The sequence below is a fragment of the Psammomys obesus genome, unplaced genomic scaffold, assembly GCF_907164565.1.
Source record: "Psammomys obesus unplaced genomic scaffold, mPsaObe1.curated_primary_1811, whole genome shotgun sequence".
In the NCBI taxonomy this organism is placed as follows: Eukaryota; Metazoa; Chordata; class Mammalia; order Rodentia; family Muridae; genus Psammomys; species Psammomys obesus.
Window position 1 is genome coordinate 6,101,021 of NW_026594083.1, and position 23,258 is coordinate 6,124,278.

Sequence of the window (23,258 nt, forward strand, 5' to 3'; positions counted from 1 at the left end):
TATATATATATATATATATATATATATATATATATATATATATATATCACATAAATAAAGTTTGCTGTAGACTGGAACTTCTAGATGATCTCTAGTTAATGTACATGTTTTTTGAAATTTAGCAGCCACGGCATCATTGCTTATAATGTAATCCCAGAACTCAAGGACTAGGTATCAAAATTAACTGGGTGCATTTTAAAATATAGATTCCTGCATTAAAATACCAGGCTCAGTAAATTATAAGAAAAGTCGTGGTCATGGGATCCTCATTTTAACTCATTTTTTAAATGGTTCACTGCCATCAGTCTTCATAGATGATTTGGCAATGTGTTGTAGTGTTTAAATATACGGTAAAATACTTTTCTATGCTTTTCCAAGGCAATTCCAGCACAAAAAAAAACTAAACAATTGTTCATATAGTTAATGTATTTGAATTTCCCTATTCATATTCTTGGTTGTTGGGATTAGGATAGATTTTATTTCACTCAAATATATTTTAATTACATTTAAATTGCAAAGCCAAATTTAACTGTTCTGCTTTTCCTCAAAATATATAACTTTAGGATAAACTACTCAAAACAGAAAGAAAAAACACTATAAATTGTGAAATACTGAATTAAATGCACTTAAAGTATCAAATATTTGTGATTTCCTATTTGGGACACATGACACAGTCGTGTTCCATTCCATTTCCCAGCCCTCATGTGATTTAGATAGAGAGAGAAAAATGATTGTGGCCAAGCAGTGTGGTGCTGTAGCCAGATCATTTAGTTGCCAGCATTCCTTCTTCCTTGAGTCTTTTTCCATATTTGACATGGCAGCTCCCCTGTTGTCCTGTTTGCCCAAGCTGCTATGATTAGTAGCACTGTCATGCCAGCCCATAATAGGCATTTAGACTGAGAGAGAAATACTCTTTTGTAACTTTAACTTATTGATTCCAGGGCATAACACAAAGAATCTTTGCAATCATTAGGTTTCCTAACAGCATGGAACACCTCACCCCGAGAGGACTTCTTCTCTATTCAGAAGACAGATAATTGAACTAACTTGCATTTGTTGTTGTTCTTCTTCAACAAATTAGGAGTGTTTATTGATATTTTGACCATTGACAATAAAAAGATGGGCGTCGTTTTCATTTTCTCAAACAGTTCACCACTAGGTGGTTTAACAATTTAAAATAAAAAGAAAAATAATAAAAATGAAATTGTAAACCAATTGCCACACGACACAAGAGTAGAGATGATTTTTTTTAACAGTCACATGCATAGCAAAGTAGCAGTAATTTGGGGGAAGTTACTTCTCCTTCTCCTTTGAGGATTATGGCCATGTGTCTTAGAAGATGCTTTGCTACAGAGGAAATACATTGGCCCTCTCTACTTGGCAGATGAAGTGTAGTCCTGCCAAATTAAGTATTGTGAACAAGTGGATTCTACGATGTTAGCATTAGCCTGATGCCGCTATTTCTGACAGTTTGCTCACATAGTCAGGAAGCGATTTCTCCAGATTTCTAGCCAATCATCCCTTTTCTAGTCAATGAATAACTATCTACAACAATTGTTTGTGATTTACCAGGCTCCAACATGGAGTTTCATACGACAGTATTAAGGCACTGGAGTATAATTTTCCAATCAGAAATTGGAATCAGGGCTAGCATAAAAAGTGTATCATTGATTAGTGCTCCATAGAGATTTACGTTCTCCAGCATGCAGATTAAAGATAAACTAATATACCAAAGGCTCTACTTAAGGAGCTTTTTAAAGTAAATTATAGACAATAACAGTCAATTAAGCATTTTGGGTTATTGCCCCCTGTGTCCTTTTAGGGATACAAAAGCAACAAAGCTTCTATCATTTTATTCAATAATGCAAATGTATTTGTTAACAGTACAATGATTTTATTATCAATGTTTAGTACTAGTTTATGTCATTAAGCAGACCAATAATTATTTGTACATGAGCTAAAGAGATGAACTGATTTGTATCCCTGGAACTCAAAGAGAAAATTGACTTCGCAAGCATGACCTCTGTCCTCCACGCATGTACTGTGGCATGTGCATACCTACACACGTATATATCAAACACATCCATGCGTATTCACACAATAGCAATAAACATAAAAAATGTTAAAGAAATTACTTCTTCATTGAACAAAATACATGCTATATATGTACATGAGCAAACATATAATTTAACTATTCATGTATTTTAATAAAAAATTAGACCATATCAGCTTGAAATGAAAATGTTGAAACATTGGGTTATAATTTTCCATTCTGCTTTTCTGTATTTTCCTGGTCTGGAGAGTAACCTTACGTAATGTTTGAGTTTCCAAATATTATGCCAGCTCTGGATGAATTAGGTCAACAGAGGAAAACATGCTTTCCCCTGCCTACATTAACATTCTGCTCTCTGAAAAACTGGATTCCCTCATCAGTCATCTTGCTAATATTACCACTTAGAACAGAATTTAAATGGGAGTTATAAAGCCCCCAAATCTGCACTTCATTTAAAATTATTCTATTTTGCGTTATGAATAAATAATTTTGGAAGGAGATGACAAAAATGTGGAAAGAAATGAGTTATAAATATATAAAATGATTTATGTTTAAAGGTTAAAAACGTATTTGAAAGAACATATTCAACATTGCAATCTAACAAGCTAGACTTTCATTTTATATTTCAAAATTGTGTTGTGAATGTAGCCTCTCTTTGATAAATAAGTAATGCCTGTTTTTGAAAAGGTGTTAATATACTAATAGACATTTAAAATATCAATAGGCAGAATTTTGTACATCTATCCACAGGCCAATAATTCATTTATGAAATAATTTTACCATTTAATAAACAATAATCATGGAAACAACAGTACAATATGACTTCATAGAATTCTAACGATAGTGGGCTTACTTTAATAGTTTAATTTGTATTCCTCTGAATTCCAACATCTATGAGTCATTTATTTTCAGTCTCATAAGTTGTTACTAGTAGTAAAGAACCTTTTGATATATTTTACAGGTGTGTTTATATTCAGGGTGCTTAATCTGAAAGATGTTAAAAATGGAATTTTTAACTTTTAGCAATGTTATTTTAGTAAGGATACTTTAGTTTTAAGCCCTCTTTGAAAACAAGTGTGAACAATTTAGATACTGGTTCAGGAGTATTCTTATGAGTGATAATACTTCAATGTCTTTCTGTTCTATTCAGGTACTGACTATCAAGATGATATTATGAAAGGATAACTCCAAAATAACAGTAAGTCTTAAATATTTGCTAGTTCTGTCATTTAATTTGCTAGTTCTGTCATTTAATGTTGCACTGTAATACACCATATACCCTATTGGGTGGCTTTTGTCATTCTACATTTATAAGTCTTAATCGGATGTAAAATTTAAGCGAGAACCCTAGACTCTAAGGTACTTGTGACAAGCCATAATATCTTAACCCATTTTTTTTCATAGTAGTCTTGAATTTGGCAACCTTTTTGATGAATGTCAGTGAAACTAATTACTTTCCCATTCAATGTCCATTTCCCTTGAAAGCCTTATTTTCCTTTTTTTAATAAATGCTTTCAATCTCAGTGACATTACAGCAACATTACAGTATTATTTCCCTCTAATGTGTTGAATGATATTCACAATATAGTTAAATGTTGTCAATAGAAAGAGCTACTAATTAAACTTAATAAAATTTGATGATAGAAGTCCTTTTGTATTGACATTGTGAGACTCTTCTTAGATGTAATAAAGTGCTTACAACCAATCTTTATACACTGGCATTGTTTTTTTGGAATCATGACTACTAGTATGCTTATTATTTGAAATGTAATGTTAAATTATCCATAAACTTACTTCTAGCATAGACAGAGGCTACAAGATAAATAGATAATAGACAGCTAGAGAGAGAGAGATTTGATAGCTAGGCAATGATAGACGACACATAAATAGATCAATTGATTAGTAGATAGATACATAGATAGATACATACATACATACATAGAGACATTGATAGAGAGATAGAAAGATGGAAGGATGGAGAATGGAAGCAGGAAAGAGAGAGAGAAACTGTCAGGTACAGTAGATGGTAAAAATATTGCATTTTTATTGGTGTTGGAAAATAAACTTAGGGTTTTCATGTGCTCAAAAGTACTCTACCAGAGAGCAATATTCCCTGCACAAATATCAAGCTTTTTCTCCTTAATCATTAAAATAATTTAAAATATGTGTTTGGCTTAATTGACCCCTACTATCATAAAGTACTGTTTCATTTAAATGAATTTATGTTCACTCTTGACATTAAATATTCTGTTCATTCATAAAATTTGTTGCTCAATGTATACTTAATTATTTACTCAAAAAATAGAAAAATATTGTCAAATCAAAAGCAGACAGTAAATTTAATTATACAAACTTGTACATATATGTGTGTTAAAAAAGATTATATGAACACATAGTAACATATCATTATTTTATAGATATATAATTCTGTAATATCCAATGTAATTTGGAGTAATTAAATGCATATCTATCTATATATATATATATACACACACACACATGTATCCATAAAAGTATAATAAACAAATTGCTTAAGTATATACAAATATTTAAATATGAAGAGATATAATTATACGTAAATATATAACTACTCCTTGATAAAGCTTAAAATATTAGCCCTCTGTCAGATAGAGGCAAAGAGGATGGACATCAGAAGAAGAAAACAGGAAACAAGTTAGGAGCCTCCCACAGAGGGCTTCTGAAAGGCTCTGCCCTGCAGACTATCAAAGCAGATGTTGAAACTTAAGGCCAGACTTTGGGCAGAATGCAGGGAATATTATGAAAGAAATGGGAAATAGTAAGATCTGGAGAGGAAGGAGGTCCACAAGGAGAGCAACAGAACCAAAAAATTTGAACACAGGGGTCTTTCCAGAGACTCATTCTCCAACCAAGTACCATGCATGGAGATAACCTAGAACCCCTGCACAGATGTAGCCCATGGCAGTTCAGTGTCCAAGTGGGTTCCATAGTAATGGAAACAGGGACTGCTTCTGACATGAACTGAGTGGCCTGATCTTTGATCACCTCCCCCTGAGGGGGGAGCAGCCTTACCAGGCCACAGAAAAAGACAATGCAGCCACTCCTGATGAGACCTAACAGACTAGGATCAAAAGGAAAAAAAAGAAACCCTCCCCTACCAGTGGACTTGGGGAGGGGCATGCATGGAGAAGGGAGAGGAAGGAAGGGATTGGGAAGGGAGGAGGGAGGGAACTGGAGGGGGGGATACAAATTAAATAAAGTGCAATTAAAAATAATTTAAAAAAAACTTAAAAGAGACATGGCTAAAGGAAAAACTTGTAACACAAGCCAGTTCATCTTTTGGTCATCCTTATGTTGAGGCAGCCAGTGACAGTACGTGGCATGTGTCCCTTTGGATCAATACCATTGAGCATTTCTATGCTCAGAAAGCAAGAAACAAGTTCAAATAGCTCTTGTCACCAGGAAGACGTGCCTTTGTTCATGTGGTTTGTTCTTGCTGACTGAGCACTAAACACAGTGCATTTCAGCTTGATTCTCATAATGCGTTTTCAGATTAATATCTACACAGAGACTCCATAATAACAATCTGCCACCTAAACCATAGAAATGACAGCGACTTGCAAACCTCACAGATGTCTTAATTCTATGTGTAGTAGGCACAGGAAATTACTGATGCCTTTAGAAAATCAGGGAGTTATGAATCAGGTTGTTAGGAGAGTGCTTCCTTTCTGCTTTGTGCTTCAGTGTGATGTTGTGACGGATCTCCACACACCTTGTTGATGTCTGCAGTGGAGTCCATGCTGCTTTGCTTTGGTGAGAAGCTCAGTTGCATTCTCTCACTTAACAGAAAAAAAAAAAAATCTCATCAGTAGAAAAGAATAAGCTGGGGAATCAGCTTCATGATCTTCTATCTCTGGCTCATGGGGAATTCCAGATACTGTGATAACCATGATTAGTTTATCTCTTAGGTTACCATTCTGTGATAACCATGATTAGGTGTGAAATTAGAGCAGAAACAAACTCATCTAAGGGATTACCTAAAGGAACAAAATCCAAGGGAAATAAACATGATAAAATCATGAATAATATTGCTTTATGGAAATGTTAAAAATATTTAGACTGACCTGTCATAAGAAAAGAACATATATTTATCATCAACATAATAGCAATGCATTGTACTGTCCATTAAATATATACTACACATATTTAATGATATTGTACTGATATTTATTCTTCCATGTATTCATACACTTCACAAAAATATGTTGACATTTTATACCTATCATACTCTGAGTTCATTTTGTCTTTATATTGCTAAATTATCTATACCAAAAAAAAAAAACAATGTGTTCTGTAGTCTTTCAGAACTTAAATCCTAGCATAGTAGAGTAAGATTTTGAGGACTGTGTGGGTGGCTGTGTTTAGTTCTGAGCCTAAATCCAAGACAAGAAATGAGGATCAAGCAGATTTAGCTCCACTGAAGCATGAAGACAATGTTGACAAGAATGAGCCAGTTTAAACCATCAATATTTATTAAACACTTACTATAAACCGGGTTCTTTTGTAAATGTTAAGGGTTGTATAGGAAGCAAGCTCTTACATATAAGTGATTGATGAGAAAGTGGAGAGAGAACAGATAGTAAATTTAAAAAATCAAACAAAGGTTTTGATAAAGTTGAATATGTAAAGAAAATAAAAAAATTGGATAAGAGATTAGTGGGAGGGTGTAACATTATTTTAGTTGGGGAAAAAATTAAATTGGTAGTAGCTGGAAAGAGACCTGAAAGTAGAAGAAGGGTATATAGTGATAGTGATTCTAAAAGCAACATTCCAGGTGGAAGGAAAAGCCAGGGGCGCTTTGCAAGGACTGAACAATGCAAGTCATTTAAGCAACAATAAACGCATCAGTAGCATTAGGTGAGCCTCTCTTGTTTCAAATCAAAAAATACTTTTCTTTCTTTATCACATTTATTCATTTCTCTTTGTGTCTCTGTGTGTTTGTGTAAAAATGTGTGAGAAAAATGGTATAATGGTGAGCTTATGGAAGTCATATGACCACTTGAAGGAACTGATTTTCCTCTTCCACTTTATAGCTTCAGGGGTCAAAATGTTTTTCACTTTAATGGTTTCACTGCTCTAGATTTTAAAAAAAAAGTTATTGTAGTTCTTCACATTACAGACACACTCATAATGCTTTTAAACAGAAAGAACTATAGTGAATGATTTATAATTTATTTAACTTTTAAAATAATGTTTTTAACTTAATTAATTTGTATATTTATTCACTTTACTTCTTGATCATAGCTTCTTCCCTCCTCTTCTCCCAGTATCACCCTCCCTCCCTCTACCCTTTCTACCCCTTCCCCCACTCCTCAGAATAGTGGCGCACCCCACGAAAAACGACCCACCCTAGCATATTAAGTGGCCTCAGGCCTGAGCACATCCCCTTCCCCTGTGGCCTTGAGAGGCAGGCCTGCCAGGGGCAAGTGATCAAAAGGTTATTCTTTGAAAGTTTCATACACTTATATAATGTATATTGCTCACATCCATCTGCCATCAACTTTCTTCGACTTCCTATAAGCCTTCCAAATGCCTGCCCACACATTTCACATTCTCCTACTTATTGTGAGTAATGGTCCCTTGAGCTCAGTTACTCCTAACTATATAGTGGTCCCTTATGGGAGGAGGAGGGGCATGAGCAACCTACCTACTGCCATATACTAAAAGAGTAATGACTCTCCTTGGGCAGCCATTAGCAAGACCCTTTCCTCATCCATGATAGAACTTTGACTGGTTTGATCTTGGGCAGGTAACTAAGTTGCTGCGAGTTCATGTATGCAACAGCCATTCACAAGAGAATTAAGTAAAGTATGGAGTCTTTAGTACAATATTGCTATGTGCTGAATTCTATGTAAACGCTGAATTTTAGCTTCTTCCTCTTCAGCATTGTAACTACTGTTTTCATTATCAAAGTTATAATAGAAGCTTTAGGATAGTATCAGCAGAATAGTATTTGCAAACTAGAAACTAGTTCTCTAGTGCTGACATGCATTCTTTAGTTTTCTGAAAGTCACTTACTTTAAATAAGTTTTATAAAGTATAGAGCTCAGTAGTGTTTATTGGTAATTTTTATTATGGGTGTGATATTTTCATTTTCTTTGTGTTGTTTGCTTGCTTGTGTCTTAGCCTGGAGAAGTGTTGCACAGTGCTCATTCTAACTAGAGTTTCAAATATGGATTTATGTATTTAAACACATAATTTTGTTAACAAGAGCTTAAAGCCAAATGGATACTATGTTCTAATTTTCTCTTTTAGGTCTGACACCTGAATTTACATGGTAGTTTAGTTTCTCTTGTGCAAAAACAAACTGGATAAGGTTTCCACGTTGTATGTTAAATTAAAAGAAAAAATATATGAAACCATTAAAAACTATTAGCATTGCTCTGAAATACATGATTCTTCATACTTGCCTCTTAGTAAATATCTCTAGTTTAATCATAAATGAGTATGTTTGTCTACAGCCAAAGCTGAGGTAGAACGCAGCTGAAGTTGAGGCTGGTTACAGATGAGGGTTGTGCAACCACTGACAGGTCTGACACCGAGCTCATTTTAATCTGCAAACACGGCTGGGAAAGTTGAGTTTGAGAAGTACCAGCACTTTTAAACTGCCTGCGTCAATGTTGATTCACACCCGTCCAGACATGATTTTTTATGATTTATTTACAAAAAAATAATGTGACAAGATAGAGCACAGAGACAGAAATGTAAATTCAGTGGCCTTCTTTAGTTTATTAATCTGAAAAACAGTTCATTTGGCCTTACACACTCTTCCTCAGCATGTATGTGTAGCTAAGCTGCCTCTATACACTGTCAGACTGTGTGAAAACACTATGCACTTTCCTCCCACAGGATTGCCAAGGTTGAATCTCTTTGTCCTGCCTTGGCCATTAATACAAACAACACCAGTTTAAAAAATAGGGTACTTGAGAGCAGGAAAATAGAGGCAAGGAGTTAGCAAGACAAAGGGACAGACCGCAGAATACAGATTCTCCTGCCACAGAATACAGATTCAAGGAAATCCTTGCTCAGATACAGTAAGTAGCATGTTTTGCCTGGCAGTAACATACTGGAGGCTCGGTTTTGTGCTTTGTGAAAATACAGGGCTCTAATATGAGTGTTTTTCTTACTGCACAGCCCAAAGTACAGACCAAGCACATCCCTGTCCATGTGCTCCCTGTCCATAGCTAAATAAACCAATGTTTCTGAAAATGTTTAAACTCTTGTCATTGATAAACCAAGACATCCTACATTGGAGTTCATGAAAACCTTTTTGAACTTGTTTGGACTCAGCTCACTCTCCATAATCCATTTGTGCTAGAAAGGAGTCTAGACCAGGGCTGCTTAGAGCATGGTTGAGAGGCCAGGAGCTTCTGAGAACTTACAGGTATCCATCATAAAATATAGATCATAAAAGCACAAGAATTGAGTGTAAATGTCTAGAAATTTCATTGAACTCATTTGACTTTGTGATTCTATGAATATTGAATTGAATGATACATTATGATGTTTTTTTTTTATTAATTACACTTTATTTACTTTGTATCCCCCCTGTGGTTCTCTCCCTCCTCAAGTCCCAATCCCTCCCTTCCTCCACCCTCTGCATGCATGCCCCTCCCCAAGTCCACTGATAGGGGAAGTCTTCTTTTCCTTCCTTCTGATCCTAGTCAATTAGGTCTTATCAGGAGTGGCTGCATTGTCTTCTTCTGTGGCCTGGTAATGCTGCTACACCCTCAGGGGGAGGTAATTAAAGAGCAGGCCAATCAGTTCATGTCAGAGACAGTCCCTGTTCCTATTACAATGGAACCCACTTGGACACTGAACTGCCATGGGCTACATCTGTGCAGGGGTCTTAGGTTATCTCTATGCATAGTCCTTGGTTGGAATAGCAATCTCAGAAATTTTAGGAAAGAAGTGGGAGACAGTAAGATCTGGAGAGGACAGGAACTCCACAAGGAGAGCAACAGAACCAAAAAGCTGAGCACATTATGATGTTTTTATATCACCAATTTTAATATGTTTAATTTTTCTTGCTCTTCATATATATATATATATATATATATATATATATATATAAAACTGTTAGAAGTGACCACTCAGAAAGAGATCAGTAAGCCCAGTAAGCCTCTGTTCTCAAAGAAACATCGGCCTTCTTCTTTCCAGCCTAGCACAGGTCATTATAGGACAGCTCTGATCAACATTAGCATGTGTTTCTCTTCTCCTAGAACATCAAGGCTACAATGAGATTATATAATTATATCCCCAAAGGAACTTCCAGTTTGATTAAAAAGCTTCCCTTCCCTTTCCTTTCCTTAAGAAAATTGCTAAATATTCATGTGAAAACATTCATAATGCAAGCAGTCATATTTAAATGCTAAATAGGGTCTCAATAGTATGACATTTGTACTTGCTGAAATCCTGCATCATTTTATATGAACTTATCTGTTTCTTCCTACTATTTAATTTCAGTGAGGCATTTTCTTGTGGTTCTCATAGAGTATTAATAAAAAAGACATCTAGTAAAGTATGAATTTGACAATTCATTATGATTTTCCATGAAAATCCTGAATATTTAGAAATTATGTATGAGTGGTCTCATAAAAAAATAAAAGTATTAAATTCTCAGTAATGAGGTATTTTTTATATTTATGTAAAGGGAATCTAGTTTTAATAAACAGTCATCTATTTGCAAACTCTTACCAGAGAAAATTATTTGTAACAACCTGTTCTCATAGTTAGGAGTAAGATGTCCAAACAACAATTTTTAATCTTGAAAAAATCTGCAGAACATAATTTGAACATAAATGTTAATAAAAAAAATTTAGCTAATTTATCTCTAAGTCATTGCTCCTTCTATTGGAACCAGAAGCTCTTGAGACCTCACCCACAAAGAGTCATTGTTTTCCTGTGCCTGTGACAAGCTGGAACATGATTTGTATTATTAAATTGTTGTTACTGCCCTCTAGTGGCAACAAATAATTCTTGTTGTTATTCTGTCTATGAATGAGCCATGGAAGTTCAGGACCCAAAGGGCCTAGCCACAGCTTGTGCATTGCAGGGAGTTAAAAAGCAAACACAACTTCATGTCATGAAATCCGGAAGTTCGATCAGTTAATAAGTTAAATCAGTGTATGGGGATAAACCCGTGTGTCTGGTGGATTCATCTTGTGAAGAACCAAACTTCAAGTATTACTTTTCGAAGAACACAGTTTTCAGATGTTTTTCCATATGCTCAAAAAAATGAGTTTCAAAAATTCAGCTAGCGTAGATCAAAGCAGCTCAAAAGTTACACTGCATGCAGTAGGGTGAAGATCTTGGAAAATGCAGGCCCAGGCTCTAAGAGCTAGAAATCCTTACTGATGATGATGATGATGATGATGATGATGATGATGATGATGCTGCTGCTGCTGCTGCTGCTGCTCTCTGGCTGTTCATGGTCAGCCATAACTTGAATAGCTAGAACTGTTGGGTATGTTTTCGGAGATATCGCAGTAATGAAGACTTTCTCCTAGAATGTTCTTTATTGTGGAATTAACTTATAATGTGAGAATGTAACCCATTCGATGAAAAAAAAAATATATGTTGACGGGGTTTACCCCTTACATTTTAGGTAACCTTGAGAGGATACTAAGCACAAAGAAGCTTTAATCTCATTATTTATGTATATATACACACATATAATCATTAATACAAACGTACAGTCAGAACAGTATTCGTGGCTTGCAAAAGGAGTAAATGACCTATTTATATATTAAAAGTAAATAATTACAGTTTTACAGTATATGTAACACCCAGTGAGCAATAAATGTCAGCATTGCCAATAAGTGTCGCAGAGTAAATTTACAGGTACATATGAGCATATGCCCTAGAAAGTTTCCTTCAGTGAAAAGAGGATTTTGACATTTCCATAAAAGAAACTTAATATATGAATCCACGAAAGGCCTTACCTTGAGGTTTCACGGAAGGATAAAATAAATAAGAAGTCAGAGAATGATTCTGTAATAAAATTCAGTTGAGTGTGGGAAACACAAAGAATGATATTAAAGAAATGTTGAGATTATTTGCTCTTCTCTTTTTCTATTACCTGGAGCCAAGAGCAGATGAGAAGGGAAAGGCATCAAGTTTAACATCAAATTCACATCATGCCATAACACATAGAAACCACGTGAACATGAAAGGGCACGGACTCTGGGCAAAGTTAATAAGGTTTTAAGCATTCTGTGGGGGAAATGGCCCATAAGATTATCTATTGTTCCTCAAACAAATCATATTGCGTGTGTTTGAATTCTGTGATCATTGTGCCATGAATAATTTTACATAGCTTGAAAGCCATGTGGCATCCACAGTTTGTGATACAGTATTAAAATGAGAGAGTATTTACATTTGTTAAGTTTTGAGTAAAAAGTAGAAAAAAAATTAGCAACGTAGTTAGAAGAAAGGCATATATTTATAGGAAAAACACTTCTTTTTCATAAAGGTGGTGCCTCAGTTTGTGTGAGTTGATACTTCTTAATCTTGAACCTACGGTTTAATGCTTTCTCTGGAGTGTACTACATTTTAACTTATCAGGTATTGCTACTCAGCTTCAGAGTAACATGTGACATATTAGAAAGATTTCAAATTATGAGTTTCAACCAGAGTTGCTGTAACTACCCAAAGTTGATATCAATGGCTAATTCTGTGTGCTGCCAATAGAGACGTTTGGAATCTCTTTCTGACAGTTCTTCCTTTTGATGGTGTTTTACAGTCAGAGTCACCTCTATTACTCTGCAGTTTGGAAACAAGGCTTGTAAACTGGAAGGACAGCAGAAAGGTTAGAAGCCAGTGCAGTCATGGAGCATGCGCATCATAGTGCCGTCTGTGGATACGGTCATTAGACTTTACTTATTGGGTGATGGAATTCAGACTGATGCTGTAATAAGAGGATCACGGAATTACTGGATTCAGTCTCTAAAAATTCAGTTCTAGTGTCTTGTATCAACATAAGGCTGACACTTGGGGCATATACACAAAAACAAATGGAAAACAATATACTTGTACATTTATATTCACAACAGCATTATTTACAGTAATCCCCAAAATAGAAAAAAAAAAAACCCTTAAACAATCACTGAGAAAAAATAATGTGGCATCTACATACATTAAGGTACTGTTCAGCCTTAAATAAGAGTGAATTTCCCATTAACATGTTTTTACATGAAGGATCTTTGCAGACATTATGTTATGAAAATCAAGCCAGAAACAAGAGGAGTGCTATTGTAAGATTTCAATTATGTAAGGTACATACACTAGTCAAATAGATGAAAATACAGTGACTAGTGTTTACTTGGATATAATGACGTGACAAGTGAAATGTTACCATTAAATAATGCACACTTTTGGTGTAAATAACGTGAGAGTCTGCATTTAGAACAATTGGGTCTGATAAGCTACTGTAAGAACATGCTCAAAGCTGGGTGCTTTCTGAACAATGAAAGCTTAGTTCTCTTAGTTTTGAAGGAAAGGGATTTCAAGGCCAAGGAGTTGGCACATTTTGTCTGGTAGAGCCTGCCTTTCTACTTCATAGACTGCATCTTCCTGCTTTTCTTTTTTGCCTATTGAAAGAAATTCAGTGCCTTCTGATCTCATTAAGAACATCAATCTCTTTCATGAACGCTTCAATCTCAAGTCCTAATTATTCCCCTGAAGGCTTCCACCGTATAGTATCCTCACCTTGGAGGATAGGTTTCAACATATGAATTTGAAAAATACCAAATCAGGTCTTAGTTGTCTCTTCATGGAACTTTTTATTATGGGGCATAGAAACTATACATATATAGGTGACTGTTTAACTGAGGGTATTATTATTAGCACCTTGACTATAAATACACAAAGTTGTTATAAATTACTGGAAATTCAAGAAAATATTTCACTGTAAATATATGGATAGTCTGACAACTAAACACTAATATGTAAAAATAGTTTTAATACTTTATAATTTTTTTTGTTGGTGATGGGATTTTTGTTGTTGTTGTTGTTTATTTATTTGGTTGGTTGGTTGGTTGGTTGGTTGGTTAGTTTTCGAGGTAGGATTTTATTGTGTAGTTTTCACTCTTCTGGACTCCCTTTGTAGACCAGGCTGGCCTTGAACTCACAGAGCTCTTTCTGCTTCTGCCTCGCCTAGTTCTGGGATTATAAATTTAAGATGAATAATGCTCTTACTTTGCTCTCTTCCGATTGTCATAAAAATAGAATTAATAATATCATCAACTCTGAAGGAAATTGACATAACAAAATGATTTATGTTTGAATGAAACTCTCAAACAATAAAATAACAAACATATGCCAGTGAGTTAAACAACAACAAAAACAAATATACAAACAAAAAAAAATCACCAACAGTCCTACATAATCATTTCAGCTGAACAATTCCATATGCAATGCAGTTTCACTTCTTATTAAGCACTGTAAAATGTCTGTGAAAAACATAATTTTAAAATCTCTTGATTAATTCAGAAAGTATAAACTCCCAATTTAAGTAGAGAATATTCTTCAAAAGATAACAGTGTTGATAAGCGACACAAAGCAAATTAAAATTGTTACTTTGTGCTTGGTTTCACAATGCAGTCAGTATCAATCAAGTGTTGAAAAAGGCAATGGGATTCCAGGCTGTCAAGAGACCCTTGGCTGAATCATCTTATTTTTGGCTCTTAAATCAGTTAACATCCTCCATTTTCCTGATTTCTTTTTTTATAACAAACACAGAGGAATGCCATGCACTGGTAGTTTCCTCAATGTGTTGAGCATTTAGCTGCTCTTGTACCAGGTGTTTTAGTACCTGTAATTTTTTCTTTTTTCATAGGTCATTGATCCACCCATATAGGCTTGTCATTTAGGCATTTTAAAGGTTGAGCAGTTGCTACCTTAGAAAGACCAACATTTGTGTCCTGCTTATGGGTGATAATAACTTTTAATAATTTTCTCAAAATCATTCTTTATTTTATACTTTCTTTGTAAGATTGAAGGAATGTAAATCTGTGTTTTCCACTACTGAAACAAATTATGTTCCTATAAATTCATGGCTGTATTAGCCACAAATGGCTTTAGTTTTCGTATTTGTCCTTCTGGTCCTATACTCTAGACCCATCTTACACTTCGCTTTACCCACGATAGAGTTCCAATCCCTAGAAGCTGAATATTTACTTCTTGAAGAGGCCTATCTTGATGCCAAGATTTTGGTGAGATTGTTGTCACATCTGCTTCTGTACCCATTAAAACTTCAATTCCAGTGCCATTTATTTTTTATTTTTAGCTTAGGTCTCTGATCAGTTATAGCATTTTGCCAAAATAGTTGTTTTGAATTTTTTTTTGTTTTATCTTTTAAAGCTGTTCTGACCTTGATTACATCCAGAGCAGTGCTGTTTTTAACAATAGACTTTAAATCTTTTAATTGCTCTGTGACTCAGTTTCTCCTATGCTGATGCTGACAGTACGTGTAATCAATCACCTGAAAATCTAAATTTTATTTGAATGCTTTCTTTGTTAAGACCTCATGTACAGATTTGTACAGAAATAAAAGAAATAATAGAAAATAAAAGATTTCTCTATCAAATCTTTTATTGTTTCTTTTTGACACCAGCACTAAATCATTGGTATTTAAATTGGGTGCTTTAAGTACACCCTAAATTTTGATAGCAATATACTAATGTTCAGTTAATCTTTTACTCCTTTCAGTCAATCCTTTTTCCCCATTTACTAAAGGGGATCTCTTCATATTATGACCAAAGTTGGCTACCAACTACAAAAGAGTAAGTAGTAACATATAAATTGTGTGCACTCTGGACAAAGAGTTCACTCCATATAAATACAGCAGATTTTCTCCCAAGAGTTTAGTTGAAATTAGAATTTATTTTGTTAAAGGTTTCTTTACAGTTTTATATAATGTAATTTTTAAATAAAGCAGACATGCAAATTGTCTATTTGGCCACCACTCTTAATTTCTAAGTAGAAAATCACATTTTATGTTTTAGCTGCTCCCCCAAACAGAATATACCATACAGCTAAGGTCAGATTTGTTTAACCTGATAGAAAATCATACTATGTTGCTTTCGTTAGTGTTTTACCTTTGAGGGTTCAGGATCAGCTAAACGGAGTTACAAGAATTTAAATATTTAGAAATTAGAATCACATGAGAAATACCTTTACTGTAACTATTAGATTTTTCCTGTAAAAAAAAAAAGACACACATCTCAGTGCTATGTAATAAACAGTATTAGAAAGTATACTATGGATGAATATTAATAAATACTACCCCCTTAGTTTTAGGTCCTTTTAGGCAATGATGTAATTCCTTGTAGTTAGTGAAATCTTGATAATTTTTTTTCTTGAAAAATATCAGCAATTTTAGTGTCGTACTTGATGTGAAAGTAGATACAGTTCTAGCTCTACAACTTTCTATTTATAGGTGCTGAACCCTTTTTCTGTGGTTTTAGTTCTTAACAAACAACCACAATCCAAAAATATTAAGTAGATTATTCCAGAAATAAACAGCACATTGTTTTCTAAAATAATTTTTTATTTATTACAATTTATTCACTTTGTATCCCAGCTGTAACCCCACCTTCATCCTTTCCCAATCCCACTCTCCTTTCCTCCTTCATAGCTTCCCATGCCCCTCTCCAAGTCCACTGATAGGGGAGGTCCTCCTCCCCTTCCATATGACCCTAGCCTATCAGGTCTCATCAGGACTGTCTTTCATAGTCTTTCTCTGTGGGGTGGTAAGGCTACTCCCCCCTCAGGAGGAGGTGATCAAAGAGCCAGCCACTGAGTTCATGTCAGAGACAGCTCCTGTTCTCCTTACTAGAGAGCCCATTTGGAGACTGAGCTTCCACAGGCCATGTGTGTGCATGGGTTCTAGGTTATCTCCATGTGTGTGTTATGTGCTAATAAATGATCCCATTGGTAAGAGAGGACTATGGTTTTCAAACTTGCCTGACCACTATTCCTCTCAGTGTAATATTGGATACTGAATGACCGGATATAATAAGATCTCTAATAGATTCCAGAAAAGCAATTATAAAATGTTGACTCCTAGTATGTACCAGCAGCATTCTTGTTGCCGTCTTGCGAATTTCACTGTCTTATAGGCCTGTTCTGGCTTTTCATGCAAATGGCCACCAACTCTCAGTGTCTTCTTGATCTGAGCTCATTCAGGTAGGCACTGTATGCTTCACCACACGTTAGATCCACAGGGGCTTATAGATGGGCTCATAATTTCACCAAAGACTTGTAGCCTTTAGTATTACAAGTGAACATTTCTAATGCTGAAATTTCAACCCAGCACACCTTTTAGAAATCAGTCAGAATTGGTGATCCAAATCAAGTCCAATAATTAATAAAGTATATTTTCTTATCTAAAAATGGCTATACACTATGGCTTTAATCTTGACAAGTGAAGACTTCCACACTTTCTTTAATCATGTCACATATTTGCATGGATTCTCTATTATGCTGCTAATTTAATTTTGGAATAGGGTCTCAGTTATCCCAAACTGTCCTCTGATTTGCTATGTAGCCAAGGAGGAGCTTGAACTCCTGATCTTCCTGTCACCATACACAGTTTATACATTGCTATGGCTATCCTCCTAATTATAACTTTAAAATAGTATCATATTGTTTAAATATTTAAAAAATAATTTCCTTTCAATGCTGTCGTTACTTTCCACATCCTAATAATGCCATCAGCTCTCTCCTGATGACAAAATGAAAGACTGAATAACCTGCCCATATCACCATCTATCATATTTATTATTTGAAGTAGAAGTTCTTGAACTAGGAAGAAAATAGTTTACTTAAGTTAGGTGAACAGGAAAGCAGTTGGAAAGCATTGCCTTCTGTTCTTTCACAAACTGCAATGTGTTAAGGCATTAGAGATTCCGCTAAGGGACATAAAGATACTGATGGGTACTCATGTGCATTCAGTTCATATATCCAGCAGTTCTGTAACACAGCGGGTCTGGAATGCTTTGTTCTAGAACCCATAATGTACATTAGCCTGGCCTTGAACTCAGAAAGATCTGCCTGTCTCTGCCTCCTGAGAGCTGGAATTAAAGGTCTGAGCCACCACTCCTGAAATGCGGTATTTTCAAAATGAGCATATACACACAAGCCATAGTTTACATAGCCAGTATTGTATACATTTATGTTATTTTCTTTCATAATTGCCTTAACCTTGGAAACAAGCAGTTTTTATGTTTAATTTTAAACAAATACAATAAAGTAAACTGGTTTTTATCTTAAAAGAAAGAGTATGAGGAAGACTTTATATTGTAAATTCAGAAGCATGCAAAAAAGAAAAAAGAAAAGAAAGAAGATAATGTGAAATAGTAGCCTTATTCGAATCTTTAAAGTTCAAAGTACAACAAGCTCAAATATGGTTGTACGTCACTGAGTTGGGCTCCCATTGGTTTCTATAGCAACCTAGATCCTTCTCAGTATATTAGGTCTCTATACTAATATTCTTTTAAAAAGGAAAAAAATGAAGAGATTTCACTTTTCCTATAAAATGAAATACTAAGAAAACGACAACAAGAAAAATAACACTCTTAGAAGTTCTCAGTTAAACATCATAAATCCGTACCAACTAATGTTTTGTAAAATATAGAAAAATAACAGTGAATTAATAGAAAACATAAAATGTGACATTCGATTCCAAATTCTGTTTTTCTAGTCATTTATTCTACAGAGTATTTTTACTGCAATTTAGAAAGTTACATTCTAAATTGTATCTAGATATTTTTCTCTGAGAAAGTGGAGATTCTGTTGAAAGCTAACACTTTCAGTTGACAAGTTAGATGGCAGAGCTTTATTGAGCAGGCTTGAAAGGAACAGCTGCATCAAGGAGACAGAGCTCAGAGGTAATAGGTGGGCACACAGCTATGTCAGAATCACTTCTTGTTAAAGACACATTGACTGAGCAAAGTTTATATTATATCGAGTACTTGTAAGTTCCATAGCATGTAATAGGAGAAAGGATAGGGAGAAGAGGGCGAAGAATTGCAGAAGACACTGAGCGACATTTTTTCTGGGTGTGTTTGAAATTCATTAATTCCTACAAGTAAATGCTTAAATCATACCCACTGTGATTTTATGTCTAACGTCTATTGTCTGCTAATTCATTAATCATAAAATTAGATTGTTTGAGGGGGGATCACTTATTTCCTTGATGTTCTGTTCTGTTCTTTTAATGTTCTTAAATTTATGTTTTAAATATAATTTATAAATGTAACACATAATATGTAGTTCATAAATGCAAAATATTGCTTGTCTTAGTGACTGGTATACGTTTAAGAGATGATTTACTTATGCTCATAGGTGAGATCTCGTGAATTTTGTACTGCCCATATTGGCTTATTGTTACATTCTGGTGGTTTTGTAAAGCACATCCCATAGCTTTCTTGCATGTTTTGATGTGTGAAGATTTTTTGAATAGCATCTTAGTAAAGAGATGTTGAAAATTATCTACAATATAGTAAAACAGTGAGACGAAATCAGACATCAGAGTATTTATCTGATACTAATTCTAGACTATGTCTTATATGTAGAGGCTCCTAGGTAACAACTATCTGATTAATCCATAGATCAGAGGAAATCATTTTCATATCAGCCATTAGTATTTTGTTCCTATCTCAGAGTATGTGCTTTTATGGAAAAAATGGATACAGAAACTGTCGTACATTTACACAACGGAATACTACTCAGCTATTAAAAACACGGAAATCATGAAATTTGCAGGTAAATGGTCAGAACTAGAAAAGGTCATCTTGAGTGAGGTAACCCAGAAACAGAAAAGCATACATGGTCTATAATCACTCATAAGTGGTTATTAGACATATAGGATAAACATACTAAAATCTATACTCTTAAAGAAGCTAAATAACAAGGAAGACCCTAGGGAAGATGCTCATTCCTCATTCAGAAAGGCAAATGCCATAGACATCGGAAGCAGGAGAAGACAGGGAAGAGGACAGGAGCCTTCTGCAGAGGGCCTCTGAAAGACTCTATTGATCGAGGTATTGAAGCAGAGGATGATACTCACAGCCAAACTTTGGTCGGAGTACATGGAATTTTATGAAAGAAGGGAAAAATAGAAAGACCTGGTGGGAACAGGAGCTCCAGGAGACCATCAGAGCCACAACCTCCCCCTGGGGGTGCAGCCTTGCCAAGCCACAGAGGAAGACAATGTAACCAGTCTTAATGGGACCTCATAGGTTAGGGTCAAATAGAAGGGGACTAGTGGACTAAGGGAGGGGCACAGGGGGAGAAGAGGGAGGGATTGGGAGGAGATGAGGGAGAGGGCTGCAGCATGGGTACAAAGTGAATAAATTGTAATAAATAATTAATAATTTTTTTAAAAATAAAAAATAAAGCGTACATACTTTTACAAAATATGTTTCATAAGAAGTAGAATGAAGTTTCAGTTTTGAGATGGTTGCATGTGCTTTCTGTTTCTAAATGAGGTCTTCTGTTTTGGTGTTTGGGCTGGTAGACTTATTCTGAGAGGTGACACTATTGGCCCTTTATCACTGGAGAGCCTTAACACTTTCCTGCAATGGTGAGGACTGAAGGAACAGACCTGGGCTTCCCTCTCTCAGAAGCACTGTGCCTAATCCAAAGAAGGGAGTCTGATCAGGGAAGTGATGATGTGGTCTATGTGTCTCATGGAAGTAAAGGTATACACACACACAAAACAAACAAACAAACAAACAAAAAACATTGGCACACTGTAATGTTAGGAGAGGAAAATGAGGTGTGCAGTCAATCTGGAATTACAATCTTACAATAGGAAGAAAGGCCTCTGGTGGAGCTGAGAAGTCAGCTAGAGGCAGTCCATCTTTTTCCTAATTCCCTTTCCTGCCACATTCTGTCAGCTACTAATGGCTGTCCCTCCCCATCATTAACTTTGGAAATCCATTCCAGTCTCAGCCATAGAGCTATTGTATGGCTTGGTGTAACTGTTGATAGAAACAATTTCTTTCCTAACGGTTGAACCCCAAAGAGCTTCCAGGGTGAATGCTTTATTCTGGCTTTCATTTTGCTTGCAAGGCTTCTTGCTAAAGAACTTCACTGCAATGCTGGTTCACAACAGGGGACAGGGCTGTCTCTTCCCCACAATTCATCTGGAAGGTTTGTTGTTCATACCGCAGTAGAATAGGGACACCCCCACCTCTGTTCATTCACAGACTGCTAGTTGAACCTTTCAGCATGCCTCACTCATTTTCGTGAGACTTCACAATGATTTTTAGTTTGGCTAGATCTTTTGATATTTTTTAATTATTATTCTACTTCACATTTCTATGTGTCAATGCAGTTAAAAAAATCAAACCTGGAATACAAAGTGAATAAAATGTAATTAATGTTAAAAAATAAAAAATTTAATTAAAATCAAGTCATGAATTGCCATCATGACTTGAAGTCTCCTTTTGCAATGTTAAAAATCTGTAATTTATAGCCTAAAATATATATATATATATATATATGTATGTATATAAGCCAGAACATGTATGTGTGTGTGAAATCTTTCAAAATTCAGACTCTAATTAACACAGAGAAAGAGAGAGAGAGAGACAGAGATAGAGACAGAGGCAACAAGATATTAGTGAAACATTTTTTTTTTTACAGTAAATGAGACCCTTCCCACCCCTGCAAATGAGACTTTTTAATGTGACTCCAATTCTAAAACTTCGAGTATACTTACCCACATTTTCTGAAGACATTCTGGCTCCATGAATTGGTTGCTATAAGAATGCAGGAATGTCTGTTATCTTAAAAGGAATGGCCATTGCTCACAAGAGATCACAAGTATCCCATGAGAAATGACAAGGACATCAGTGACAACTGTCCTCACAGACAGATGGACTTTGTGTCTTTACTTTCCCATTTCTCTTGTGTAGCCATGAGCCAACATCACTGGTAAAAAGATCTCAAGCTTTGGACTGTGGGAAGAAGACTCTTCCCAAAGCTTCTTTATCTCTGCCTGTATTAAGCCTGTCAAGAGAAGATCAAAGCACTAGTTCAGATTGTAAATCTCAATATCTAAAAGATGACCAGAAAAAGCTATGGATCTTTCCAGAACTCTGCACCACCCCTGGGGTGGGAGGAGCATGTGGATTCAGAGTACCATGAGTAAAAGACAGTTGTAAAATTACAATTTAGGACTTGAGTCCAGCTTGTTCAATTAACTTGTTTACTGATTTTAATGTAAAACTCTTTTGTCCATTTTTCCTCACTGTGATAACAGCCCGGTGTTGAAAATCTTAAAAGGATACAGGTTTGAAATATTCATGTGTGTTCAGAGTTTTTGATTAAACAACAAAATATTTAATGAAATCAATCCTTCCAGATCTTAAATTGCAATCCAACTCACATGAATTTAAATGAATTTAAGTGTTACTGAATATGTATAAAAAGTCAAACAGGGGAAAAATAACTCACTAGCTGTGCTTCTGTTCAATTTTAAGGGATGATAAAAAGAGTTACTATGTCATGGCTCATTAACACACCACTATAAACAAAACGTATAGCTCAAACTATAATATAATGTTTTATTTTTGCCTGGTTATATGTCCTTATAAAATACGCCTCTAGGAACTTTGCACATGTGGTGAGGAATATCCCTAAGGATTTTTATTGGCCATTTGGAATTTTCTTAGGTAAACTATTTAGCACTACAAGGGCTTTGTGGAAAGACTGGTTTATAACTTTGTAAGTTCCCATAAAATATATACAGCTTCGCTGTAATTTTTCTGTGATGTCTGTATCCTAATATATTCTTTATTTGCATTCTTTAGTTCTCTTGCTTTTTCAGACTTTTTTCCTGTCTCTGAGATTTTGTTAAGTTTAATATGAATAGTCAGAGTGAAGCAATGAGGAAACTTTTCATGAGTCATAAATCATCACAAAGCTAAAGTAAATAACTTAGCTGCTGATTTATTTTTAAAGCAGAGTTTCCTTATATAATGTAGGGATATTTGATGATTCTAAGTAATAATTTTAAGTATAATAGTCAGAATTGATAATTAAATCATAGTTGGTAATAATCAGCACCTACCTATTATTGTGTGATTGATCAACATAAGTTTTAATGTCATTATCTGCCAATATGCATGAAGATAAACACGGGTTTACATGC

General features: G+C 35.1%; 1 long non-coding RNA gene across 1 annotated transcript in view; it reads left to right on the forward strand.

Moving 5' to 3' along the window:
• Nucleotides 1-23,258, forward strand: part of LOC129684639 (uncharacterized) — a 298,081-nt gene that overhangs the window by 108,933 nt on the left and 165,890 nt on the right. Inside the window, exon 3 of the long non-coding RNA XR_008721369.1 lies at nucleotides 3,204-3,251. This is a non-coding gene — a long non-coding RNA (uncharacterized LOC129684639). The remainder of the gene's footprint in view (nucleotides 1-3,203; nucleotides 3,252-23,258) is intronic.